At 33.3% G+C, this 14,453-nt stretch overlaps 1 protein-coding gene across 1 annotated transcript in view; it reads left to right on the top strand.

The window, feature by feature from the left end:
• The window catches only part of LOC128222271 (uncharacterized), a 53,834-nt gene that overhangs the window by 34,733 nt on the left and 4,648 nt on the right, over positions 1-14,453 (top strand). Inside the window, exon 2 of the mRNA XM_052931232.1 lies at positions 11,744-11,853. The gene's annotated coding sequence lies outside the window, so the exon portion shown is untranslated. The remainder of the gene's footprint in view (positions 1-11,743; positions 11,854-14,453) is intronic.

Genomic DNA, 14,453 nt, shown 5'->3' with positions numbered 1-14,453 from the left:
TAATTCATTTTGAAATTTGTATTACATTAGCTATTTGCAATATAGTTTAACGTCAAGTGTGGAGGGCGATAAACCTAAATTATTGACAGCTTGCACAATTCTCTAGCTGTTGACATTTGTTCAGAAATTGCTTTTTAACTTTGAAAAGCGTTTGCTGCAACCGATTAGCATAATCCGGTACGTGATGCCACATAAATTCTGATGTTACGGAATATTTGCATTATACATGAGGAAATGTAAATATTTGCACAACAATACGAATTTATTTTTTGTAACAAACGCTATGATATTTATATAATCAGAGTTTATTTGTACATTTAAGGACAAACTCATTAACCATAATGCATGATGTAGACGAGTGAAATGAATAATGGAGTTTTAATCATTGTTTTATCACATATCAGTCGTCACTTTTGAACCAATTACTAATATAATTCACACGTTTTCATGTCTTTTACCGACTTCCCAATTTGCAAATGAATCATGATTGAATTGTTAATAATTTATTTGCGATATTTTCCTATGTTTGGGAAAATTTGGTGACTTCAATGTGTACATTATTTGGAGGTTCGTTTATTTAAAAAAAGGGTCATCTTGTTTCCACCTAACAGTTTTTAACTTAGTTATGAAGGGTCTTGAACAATAATAGCAAAGGTTTCTAGTGGTTAAAAGCTATTTAGCGATAAGGAAAGCCCAATAAACAGGACGAATATTGTCGCTTACATTGGTGGTATGAATCACATGCCTCCCTTGAAACACTTTCAGGGACGTATATAAGTATCCACCCCCCTCATAGTACTTTGTTTACAACAATATTGAGATCTCAGAAGGAGGATATTAAGCACCAACAAAAATTACCAGACATGAATATTCCTTTATTCGATCTTAATGTGGACGCTATCGAGGAATGGTACAATACCAATGATGTTAACAATGAACTTTTAAGAGGGAACAACAGGATCATAACAACTGCTCTTACCAAAGGATCCGGGTTTTTCGAGAACAATTTTAAAAATGTCAAAGATATGGAAGATTCTTCTCAAAACGACATTTATTTATTTATTTATTTATTTATTTATTTATTTATTTATTTATTTATTTATTTATTTATTTATTTATTTATTTATTTATTTATTTATTTATTTATTTATTTATTTATTTATTTATTATTATTTATTTATTTATTTATTTATTTATTTATTTATTTATTTATTTATTTATTTATTTATTTATTTATTTATTTATTTATTTATTTATTTATTTATTTATTTATTTAATTACACATGAGTATTCAAAGCAGCAGTTTTCATTGACACTTGTTTAATACCTAAAGCAAGTGGCTCAAAGACTTTGGTAAATAAACACAGATTTACACACAACTGATTGAACGCTTGCAATCAAAGAAAATACAGTTTTACTGAAAAGGAATGAGAATTTCGAATGAATAAATGAAAGCACATGTGTTGCATGTATGTAACTTGTACATTATGGAAAACTTATGATATGTCAAAACATTAACAATCTATAATTAGCATTGTATGCGTAAAAAACGACGCAGGTATTTTTAATTACTAATATGTTTTTGAATAACGTATGCTATGGAACACACCGGACTGTTTCATGTCACCCAAGACAATAATGTATTAATTGTGTAACAGTCTCATATAAATGCTTTCGATGTAAATATATTAAACTGTAACACTGAAATAACTTTGTTAATACAATAAATCATGTTTGCTTTTGAAGGTGTGTGTCTGGGTAACATCCTTTTTTTTAACACCGATGTCAAAATCGATTTTTAAATCTGTTTAGGTGCGTAGCCACCGACCAAAAATAACTAACATTAAAGAAAATGGCATTTGGGTTTAGCATGGTCAAAAATGAACAGGCGAACCATTGAAATTTTTCGCACTAAAGTTGCAAAGAAAAAGCATTCCCAAATTAAAAAAAAAACTCACTCACTAAACCAGAAAGTCAAAGCCGAATAACGTACTTGTCGAGGTTTGGGTGTAAAAGACAAATCAATTAAAGAGTAAAATGAACTCGAGGTGTTTAAATACTAATACATTCTATTATAACCTGTTTCATGTGTACAACTTTTACTGCATGTGTAATTGTATATAGTTATATTTAAAGCAACATGAATAAAATATATGTAAATTCATGATCGTTTTGGCCTTTTCAGTAGTCTATTAAATATTTAATAATACATGGTTGACGATGGATCATGGTTAATAGTGGGAAGAATACTCATTTTTCACTTGGGTAATTCTTAACCGAAAACAAGTATTTCACATTTGCCATGTTGTTATACTGTATAGCAATAAACTCTACACCGTACAACGGGTGTATAATCTGAAGCGATTTGAAATCGATCGTCAACTGGATGACATGAATATGTACATGCTTAAAACAGTACAAATGCTGGTTTGAGACAACACAGTTGAAGTATTAGTATTGGTTTTAAGCAGAGGACATTACGTGAAAAAACATTGAGGGTTCAAATAGCGTTATACGACAGACGACAGCAGTTTTGAATAACATGTAGTATCTTGTATAAGTATGAAGGCCACCGGTGTAAAACAAAAATAAAGACCGCTTCGACGTGTAATTAAATGGATTAGGACCTAGAGATGAGAACGTGCATCAACGCACTGTTAAGCAAGGACATTGGGTTTTATACATGATTTTATATCAAGGACATTTGTTTCTGTGCTTCAAACGAAAAAAAGATATTAATTATATTATTAATTTTAATAAAATGCAAAAACAACTGTGCATTTTGATTTATTGATAAATCTGGATGTTTTAGCAGGAAGTTGCAATACTAAGTGTCCTATCAAATGTTTATGACTAGGTCTGCGCTGTTATTTGAAATACTTCGTCTGCTAATGGTTTGCTAATTTCAAGATGGCGGAAATATAAATGTTAATATGCGTTGTACCTGTCCCCCAAATTCATATTTTGTAGCACACCGGCCTCGACTGCTTTATATGTTTTTGATGGAATTAATCCGAGTTATCTTTGGAAATAAATAGTTAAACAACTTGTAAGATTATTCTTAACCATTACACTACTTTCTTTTTCCATATGTGTAGGCGGAGTTTCTAATTTACGTCGCAAAAAGGAATGATTCAGAAACGTTTTGTCAAAAATAGGTAGAAGCACTTTTATAAGTATGATCCATCGGTGTTTTCATGAAAACGACAATCTTACTCTAGTTCGAGACGTAGTTCGATGTTATAAGTATATTCATTTCCACTACTTTCGTTTCGTGTATGCATAAGCCGCGTTCGTTCATTTGTTTATTTAAAAAGTTAATAATCCCAACCGATTGAAGGACAATTGATAAATATACACAACGGTTTTGTAAAACAAAAGTTCACACTACTTTCGTTTATAATATACGAAAGGCGTGTTTGATATTATCGATCCGTAAACATATTTCCATTCGAATTTACAATTAAAAATTTATGTAAGTTGGGAATCTAGGGTTTAACAAAAGGTTGCCCTACAATTAAGGACAGATCATAAGAAAAGGTGTTTTAATCCAAAACCAATATTTAAGATAGGGTCAGACAATGCCGTAACTAACCTCCAGACTTTAATACAGACATTGACCTCACCAATTCGAAGCTTCCACTATTTGCCTTTTGAATGGTACCTATGGGGCTAAATCAATGGTGTGCAATAAAGTCGAGAGCCCCGAACAATGAATCTTACTGCAACTTCTCTTGTACCGCAAGGAACTCGTACAGGTTCAAGTTCAAGTAATAACACGAAACATCTTATGTTCAAAAACGAATTGGAAAAACTTTTATTTCACATATGATAAAGATGGAGGCATACGTCTACGATGACTCGTAATCCTTAATATGTAGGTTGAAAGCAGACTGTCAATTACATTGGGTTTCCGATTGTTAAATCTGATATAAATACCATGAATGATAATAAATCCTTCTGACCGCGAAACAGTGTCAAATAAAAAATCGTCCTTATACGATAAATCCATATTGCACAAAACAAACTTGATTTGGTCTTAATGTAAACAAGATCATCAAAATGATTTTTTTAACCAGGAGATAACCTCCATCTCAGTTATTTTTTTCAATGCACGATTAAGGTAAGATATCTTTTAGTTCCTTAACATAAGGATTATCATATCAAAATAAGTTTTTGTTAAAGCTGTACTCTCGAAGATCGAATTTTTTGAAAACTGTATCTTTTTTTTTGTCGACGAACGAGCAAATTTATGCGAAAAAGCATGTAATATAACATTGGCGATAAAACATGATGTTGTAGATTTTAATATTAAAGTTCACAATTTGATGTTTTAGATGTTTTTTCTTAAACCGTTAATAACAAATGTCATCTGAATTTTGTTAGCCATCTTTTATCACTGGTTTGCAGATATTTACGCAAAACATTGCTCATTCCAAGACAAACAATAAAACATGTTGTAAAAACGTAAAATGTATAAGTGCAACTTTAAAGTTTATAATTAAATCAATGTGTGTGCTACGGAAGCCCTGCAATGACATTTGTTATAACAGGTTTTTTATTAGTTTTTGGCTATAAATAACTTTATGCCTATTTTATGGCCAGTAAACAACACATGGGTGTTCGACAAAATATCCTTAGTCTGTTTAATATTTAAATTTTGTGTTTTATATATTTTAGAACAATCGGGATGATTGGGTATTTATTATCAAAGTACCTTAAGGAAATCAAAGAAAATTGTCAGGCAGACGTAGGACCATAGCTCTCTATCAACTTTGCTAGCTGGGCACGTTGTTGAAAGTTAACAACTATCGGATATTACACCCTTCCCTTTTTTTTTACTTTCTAGGGCTTAACATTGTGTATTCATTTTAATGGACCAGACATCCTCTTAGAGCCGTACCAAGCAACAACCATGTTATTTCCGCACCAGAAAAGGTATATGTGAGTAAAATCGTGTTTGCGCTAGAACCAGGGATAACCGGACTGCAAGGCAATATCTATACGAGCTAAGCTAGCTGCATAAATGACTGCCTTCCCACTATTTGATACTGCATCCATCCACAATTTAAAATGTCGATGCTTAATCCCGACTATATACGTTACGGGACCAGACCAGTATATCGTGCAATACCATGCATTTACCGCACAATTATGTTACCAGTTACTTGCAATTGTGGAGTATAAAGTATGGCCGATGTAATGCTGAACCGACGATCCTTGGAGCGCTAGACAGTATGTCAACCAATGGATCTAGTAGTGCACACAGTCGCAGGGTTCATGATCGTAAACTTAGTCGCAATAGGAATCTTCATTATCGACCACATGCACCGTATGACTCTATATTCATTAATTATATTTGCTTTAACGTAGCGCAGGTTCTGAAAATCTTTTGAATGCCAACTGTGAATACGTACGGGGGAGGGGTTACTGTTTAGAAACAATGCAGGATATTTGTTTGGTGCATTCACACGTTTTTATTTGCTGGTTTTTATTTTATTCAAGTAGAATATTTAAATACATGTAGAATGGAAGGAAACAGATGAAGTAAAAAACCAGAGTGGCAAACCTTGTCTTTGGATGTGTATCCTTTTTGTACCAATATAGTACTCCACACAGCTGATACTTTTGGCTCATCTGTGTTGCTACATTACATTTATAATTCATTCGGCGTAATTACTAGTGTCAAGGTTGGTTGAACTTGAAAAATTACACGTGGCAAGGCGAGGACAAAGCTGGCGAGGCCATACAAGTTGAGGAGATAATTGAACAGACAATTAAATGCTTCTTCAAAGATATTTTTGATCATTGTAGACAATATCATATGTATAATATTAACAGGCAGGTTAACATTCCATAAAGCACGACGTGCACGTGGACTTGTAGCTTCCGGTGGATGTAAATGTTCCATAGAGCATGACGTGAACGTGACTTTGTAAGTGTATCTTTCCGTATATGAAAATGTTCCAGGAAACACGACGTGCACGTGAACTTGTACTTGAAGCGTCACGTGCTGGAAAATATTAAATGAAGCAAAACGTGCACGTGAACTTGTACGTGTAGCTTCCTGTGAAATCAGTTATTTTTATCACAATGTTTAAATATTTATTATTTGGTATGTTCGCTAACTTTGCGACGACCTTCAACCTTAATCATTGATATGATGTTTTATATCGTCAGTGATGACAAGCAGGTAAATGTGTATGTTTCAATGCCGTCCTTTTATTTAACTTTGTTGATTACTCTAAAAACAGAAGATTTTCATTTTTCCTGATAAAATGTTTTATACATGTTTTCAATGTCATCATATCTTTAGTATGTACAATAAATTCGTATTAAGTACACAAAACTGACACATCGAATGTCAATATATCGTGATTAAAAGGCGAACACTGCCGTCATCATTTAAGCAGATTTTTTAGGTCGACTATTCGAAAAATATGTGGGTTTTACTACTCATCCCGGCGTTGTCGTCGGCGTTGACGTCGGCGTTCGATTAAAGTTTAGGGTATCTTACAATAAGGTTACATGACAACATTTTATCCTTGATACAAACTATGGTCTCTGATTGACTTAGGTTAATGATTTCTCATTGTGTCTGGTAAAAGTTTAAGTTTGTATTTTCACAGCATACTTTTGTACCGTTTTGGTACTGTGGAACAATATCTAGCTGCAATGACAATACAAAGAGAAGCTCACTGGTTAGCTTGGACCGTGTTAAACGGAAAAGTAATCAGCTGGACTTCCATTTTTCTGCCATTTTTAGTGACCGTTCTGTTTCATAATATACAGGTGTCAATTAAACAATCATTGGGAGGAAATATTGTGATTTGTATCTATTTACTTTAGAAAAAAAAATTCTGATGCGTTATTCTGGCACACTTATATAGTATTTAATGTTCAAAGAGCTCAATCGTCATTTAAAAAAAGCTTTCCCTTGCTTTTTCAATTATCTACTGTTAGCCCCGAACTAGATTTGCTTGTAAATGGTCTTGTTCTACCACTCTTGGCACTAATACCTACGCTCAATTAGCTGTCACTTAATTGTCTCCATCCAACATGTATTATGTACTACTCTGACCGTCTCTCCCTGCCACAACAACTTATTGTATCAGAACGGTGACTGTTCCGCTACAAATAAATTACATTCTCCGGGTCAATTAGGTAAAGAGCATATCAGCATGGTTGCTTGATTTACGTCATTACATACGGATATGTTTACTATATGCCATATGATTTGGGGCATAATATTTTGTTTTAAAACAAGTGCCAAGCACATTTAAAAAGTCAAAACTGATAATCATTCGTATTATAACCGATGTTACAAGAAGCTGTTGTACAGGAACAAGAATGACTTAACTGTTCAACTGAACACAACGCATATTGTTAAACGTATTGCTTGTATTTAAAGGATTTATGGCTTAAATGAGCTTAAGTTAATATTTCATTACTCATAGTTTCGAATTAATAGGATATCACTTTTAGCTTGATATGAAACTTATACCCAGATACATTACCTTAGATCCTCATCCTTAAAAAAGATATAGATTATTTACTTGATATATGTATAAATAAATATGCGGATATGAATAATAACAGCTTTATCGGGGGTAAAAATATCTTGACATAACTGTACCCATAATATGACTAAAATGTACAAGTAGGTAAATTATAAAAGAGCAGCAATCCGAAAAGCAATGTATACGCTGTAAGGCAGTGGCCTTATATATAAAAGCGGTCATCTTTCACCATGAACAATGATTTTACCAAATTTCATGGCGTGTTGTTGGCCATAGAATTCACGTTTGACAGTTACGGGCTAGTAGGGGCAACCCTTTTGCGCGACTCCACAGTTGGCATGGAAACTATAATTGTAGAATTATCACTACGCTTAAGCCATTCTCATGAGGTTTTGTGAGTGGGCTAACGATCATGTATAATGTGACCATGTGCACTGCTAGCTCAAATGGTTGACATACTATCACATCCTCCGGCCATACTTTATACTCACCAATTGCACCTAACTGGTTTCATAAGTGTATGGTAAAGGCCTGTAATTGAATGGAATATTGGCCCATTGTTTTGGCCCCATTAACGTTTATAGGCCGGATTAAGCCTCGAACTTTTAAAGATAAGATGAATGCAGTATCCAATAGTTATAAGGCAGTCATTTATGCAGCTAGCTTAGTCCATAGTGCTTTTACCTTGTAGTCCGGGTATCCACGGTTCGAGTGCCACGTTTGACAAACATCCTTGTCCCCAAGTTAACTTTTCCAGTGTCGTTTTTACATGGTTATTGCCTGGTATGGGTCTGGGGATGTCTGGTCCTATAAAAATATAAACAATACTAACCCCTGGAAAGTTTAAAATGGATGTAGTGTAATGTCCGATACTATCTGATAGTTGTCAACTCTCAACAACGTGCCCAGCTAGCAACGTTGGTAGAGAAAAATGGTCTAGTGTTCAACTGTTGGTGAGTTCGAGTCCTAAGTCGGCCAGACAATTTTCTTTATTTAATAATAAATACCCCCATCATCTCGTTTGTTCTAGTCTAAAATGTATATAATATAAAATCTGAATACTAAACAGGCAATAGAGATCTTGTCAAAAACCCATGTTTTGTATATCGGCGATAAAATAGACATAATGCCTGCCTCAAGTATAGCCAATACATAATAACTTGTATTAACAAATGTCCTTGCAGTACTTCCGTGGCACATATATTTACTTGATTAAAAACTTTAACGCTAACTTATTATGACATGATATTTACAATGTTAAGGAAGTAAAATATATCTTACTTTAATAGTGCATCGAAATAAGTATGTACTGAGGAGGAAGTTAACTCCAAGTCAACAAAGTAATAGATTTACGCCTGTTCAGGATAATTCTTTACATTATGACCAATTAAAATTTGTTTTGTGCAAAATGGAGTTATCGAAATAAGAACGCTTTTTAATCTGACACTGTTTCGCGATAAGAATTATTTATTATCAAACATGTTAATTATATCAGCTTCAACAATTAGTACCCATGACAACTAGCAGTCTACATTCAGCATATTCGGGACAACGAGTCCTCATGGACAATGAACCGTAGGACTCCATATCTAACATAAGGCAAGAGTTGTCAAATGAAAAGTTTACCTATGCGTTTATTAACACTAGAGGTTTTGTATTATTACTTGTACTTGAACTTGTACGAGTATCTCGCGGTATTAGAAAAGCTTCAGTAAAATTTGTTTGTTTTAATCTCGTACATGATTGAAACGGAAAGGTCTCCGACTCTAATATGAAACTTTTCTCGTGACTTTGTAGCGCTATTGCCGTTCTGCGTACACCGGCCTGCTCAAATGATACATTTAATGTCCTTGAGTTAGGGTTAGGTTAGATCAAACCACACTCAAAGTATGAGAAATAGCAGTTTCGGTTTAACTTTAACGATACAGGCAAGCTCCTGAGTGGATATAACATCATTTACTAATAGATCAAATTAAAATTTAAAATACAAGAACAAGCCAAAAATATATTTGGGATGAGGATACTGATGCTTATAAAGTAATTCATTTGCTAGAGGTTGAAAAAAATCTCAGTTATCAAAGTCACGAGATTTATCGAGTTTTGACGTTTTGATTTGCCTATCAGTGTTAATACATTTACGTACATAATTGACATTTCTGTACATGTGTTAGAAATAACAAAATTATAACATTTGTTTACTTTGGCCTTGTTTACTTGAGCCATTTAATATAAGGGAAATTAAACAAACTTTAAGGCTTGGCTAAAACGCGATGAAAAATATAATTCTTAAGAATTCATATAAAAAACGAGAAGACGATTCAACAGAACATGTGTTTTTATGACATGATGTTTATTTAAAGCGACTACGCAGTTAAAGGTGCATGCTGTGTGATTACATGTTACATTTACGCATGCGCAAAAAAATACATCGCACGGAGTGAGAGTACAAACATGACTCTTAAAAACATAACAAAAAAAGGATATTAAAATGTAAACCCAAACAATAAACATGTATGTTAGCTTGTTTTAATACACACAATTACATGTAATTTAAATATTTAATAGAAATGTATTTGCGCTGGAAATCAATTAACAATTAAATGTAACCATATGTTTCATCTTCAAAAGTGGTAATGGGATTACTGTGTGTGCATATGTTATTTGGTTTGTGTCACTATTCGTATCAAAATGCAGTCAAAACTTTTGTTGCTGTTTATACTGATATTGGAATATTTCTTCAATACATGAACGCACAACGTTTGATAAATCTTATATTAAGGCGATATTTATTTTGTCGACTAATTATTAATTCAAATTCTTAACATGGAATTATAAATGTATCCATATCAGAAGATATAGACGCTTGCTGTATTTAGCTTGTTAACAAATTTAAAACGCACGTAAGATTACCTAACATAATGCGTTACAATTTAACATGAAACTGGTTATGTCGTTTAATATCTTCCTTTTTTTAAAATGTTACGTGACACGATTTTTGTTTGTCTACTAAATGTACAAAAAAATAGTATGCTACGACTTATCCTAACCAAATACGATATATCGCCTAATTGATATCGATACAGTTGCGACAATCAGTGAAAGTGCAATTCGTTTAATTTATCTTTTTATTAGAACTAAAACATATAAAATATTTAAGAGAATCAAACCTTATGGTTCAATGCATGGCAATATATTAATACTGTAGTACAACACTCGAAATTATTGTACGAACAATTTTGTACCAAATTACCTCTTTTTGATTTTAAAATTATCTGAGTTTTTTTTTTTAAAGCAAACTTTAAATAACAATATAAATACTGACTATTGTTTTATGGACTGATTACTTTTCAAAAACCCAAGACTGTGTTTATGATGTTTAAGTGCCTTTGTATGCGAATTACTTCTTGGCAAACCTATTCAAGGAGGAAACTGAAACATTTTACAATGGTTGTTGGTGATGTGTTTGTATCCATTTGAAGAATCATATCTATATAATACCTATGAACTTTTGATACCTCCCTGGATATTAATGATATTTTAGAAAAAAAACTATATTTAAATTCATATACCTGACTTGTTAGCAATTATACACACACACCATGTACCTGACTTGTTTACCATTTATACAGATAAACTATGTACCAGACTTGTTTACCATTTATACAGATACACAATGTACTTGATTTTTTAACCATTTATACAGATACTCAATGTACCTGAATTGTTAACCCTTTATACAGATACAGAATGTCCCTAACTTGTTTGTCATTTATACAGATACACCATGTCCCTGACTTGTTTGTCATTTATACAGATACACCATGTCCCTGACTTGTTTGTCATTTATACAGATACACCATGTCCCTGACTTGTTTGTCATTTATACAGATACACCATGTCCCTGACTTGTTTGTCATTTATACAGATACTCCATGTACCTAACTAGTTTGCCACTTATAAAGACAGTTCATGTATCTGACTTGTTTACCACTTAAACAGACACTCCTTGTACCTGACTTGTTTACCATTTATAAAGATACACCATGTTCCTGACTTGTTTACCATTTATACAAACACTCCTTGTACGTTACACTTTTACCATTTAAACAGATGCTCATTTTATCTGACTTGTTTAACATTTACATAGACATTCCTTTTACCGTTGACTTCTTTACTGTTCATACAGATACTCCATGTACCTGACTTGTTTTCCATTTATACAGATACACCATATACCTGCCCTGTGTACCATTGATTGAGAACATGCAGGAACATGACTTCTTTACCACTTATACAGACACCCCATATCACTGACTTGTTTATCATATTAAAGGTATATCCTTTTTTCCCATCATGTTAATTATGTAAACAAATACTCCATTTACATACCTTATTTATCATTTATACTGACACTCCCCATACTTGAATTGTTAACCACTTATAAAAACACCCCAAGTATCTGACTTGCTAACCATTTATACCGACACTGCTTGTATATGACTTGTTTACGATTTATATAGACACTCCATGCATCTGACATATTTACAATTTATACAAACACGCCATGTACCTTAATTGTTTACCATTTATACAGATGCACCATATGCATGATTTAAAAACCACTTAAACGGAAAATCCTTTTGCCTGACTTGATATCTACTTATAAAGACACTCCTTGTTCCTAACTTGTTTACCACTATTACAGACACTCATGTCATTGGGCTAGTTTACAAGTAACACAGATCCTCCTTGAAAACGACTTGTTTATCATTTATGCAGACACTTCTTGTATCTGAATTGTTTACAATTTATACATTAACTATTTATACGTGACTTGTTTACCATATGCGCAGACACTCCTCGCAACTCTCTAGTTTACCATTTATACAGATACTTTTTGTTCCTTACTTGTTTACAACTAAAAGGGACACTCCATGCACCCGACTTTTTTACCCTTTTAACAGACACTCCAGGTACCTGACTTGTTTACCATTTATACAGACACACCATGTACCTGACTTGTTCACCATTTATACAGACACTCCTTGTACCTGACTTGTTCACCATTTAAACAGGCACTGCATGTACATGACTTGATTACCAATTATACAGACACACCATGTACCTGACTTGTTTACCATTTAAACAGGCACTCCATGTACCTGACTTGTTCACCATTTAAACAGGCACTCCATGTACCTGACTTGTTCACCATTTAAACAGGCACTCCATGTACCTGACTTGTTCACCATTTAAACAGGCACTCCATATACCTGACTTGTTCACCATTTAAACAGGCACTCCATATACCTGACTTGTTCACCATTTAAACAGGCACTCCATATACCTGACTTGTTTACCATTCATACAGGTACTCAATGTACCTGACCTTTTTACCATATTTACAGACACATTATATTCCTGACTTGTTTACTATGTATACATTCACTACATGTATCTGGCCTGTTGTCCACTTAACCAGACACTCAATGTACCTGACTGGTTTACCATGTATACATGCACTCCATGTACCTGACCTGATTTCATCTGATACAGACACTCCATCTATCTGTCTTGTTTGATATGAGTACAGACCCTCCATGGATCCGACGTGTTTACCATGTATACATAAACTCGTTGGATCTAATGTGTTTGTCTTTGTGAATAAATGTTGAAAAAAAAAAATCAATCATTCCTTTCCGTTTCATACCAAGCGGTGCGATCCTGGCCTCGGGTTAAATTATTCCGTATTGACCTGACAAATGATACATTTTATTATTTATTGACTTTTTTGTTTAGAAATCGACAAGACGTGCCTAAATTATAAACACAACTTAGTTTAACATGTCCAGTAAGAAAGTGAACAAGTATTTTATTGTTGAAAATACTTGGTGCTTTACTCATCAATTCGAAACGACGACATAGTGACGTGGTACCTCACCTGTTTTAACAGATGAATGGAAAATGGAAACTTACCGATAAGAATAGTGCATTTTATTTCCGTTTGGTAGGAAATTTGTACTACCTTCTTTTTGGAATGAGAAAAACATGAACTTTTACAATTGAATGAAACTCAATAGCTGGGAAAACGAGTTAGAAAATAACATATGGCATCTTAGACCGTTAAGTTAAAATAAATTGAAATGTTGTTGAGTTATACTTAAAAAAAATCATATACACGTTTAAAGGTGTTGTGTGAAAATGGTGCCTATGTTCATGTTGAAGAACTCCATGTCCGACTTTGTAGTTAAAGCACATAAAGGAAAATGCGACATTCTGCAATGTTATCAAGAATTGATATCGTCAATCGACCATTACGTTCAAAATTATGCACACAATATACATCATTCCCACTGCTTTATTTGAATTGACGAAACAGGTTCATGTTTCAAATAAGCAAACCATAAAATGAATGAAACTATTGACATTATGTTAATGTTTGATGACTATACGATCAAAACATGTTATTCCGACTGTCAGGTTTCAAAAGACCTAGCCCACCTCTGTGTTATAATACAATTGTCGTATAAAGTATAAAGGGTGTATTGTTACAAGATCAACTATATCTGATAGCCTGTTAGGTTGTGTTTCACACTAACAAGTACAGTCAATCAAAACCTTGTGAATTGAATACGCCAAATGCATATCGGGTAAAACAAACACTTTCTTCTTGAAGAGTTTTATAAGTATAATCTTGATAACTCGGCGTTTACAGTTTTTTTTTAAATCCTGAGAGAGACATAATTCATAGCTAACCAAATTGCAATGCTTCTTGAGAATGGCTTGTATTAAACCCCATAATGATCCATATAAACCATGCAATGTGCTTGGTTTCAATTTGTTTTAAAACTTTATCTTAAACTTCCATCTATATCAAACAGCGTAGTAATTTCACCGCCACTTGGTACGTTTTTAACAAAGATATATCTTCGT

This window comes from Mya arenaria, chromosome 16 (assembly GCF_026914265.1).
Source record: "Mya arenaria isolate MELC-2E11 chromosome 16, ASM2691426v1".
In the NCBI taxonomy this organism is placed as follows: Eukaryota; Metazoa; Mollusca; class Bivalvia; order Myida; family Myidae; genus Mya; species Mya arenaria.
The sequence above is the reverse complement of the archived record's forward strand: the minus strand, read 5'-3'. Positions and strand labels throughout refer to the sequence as shown.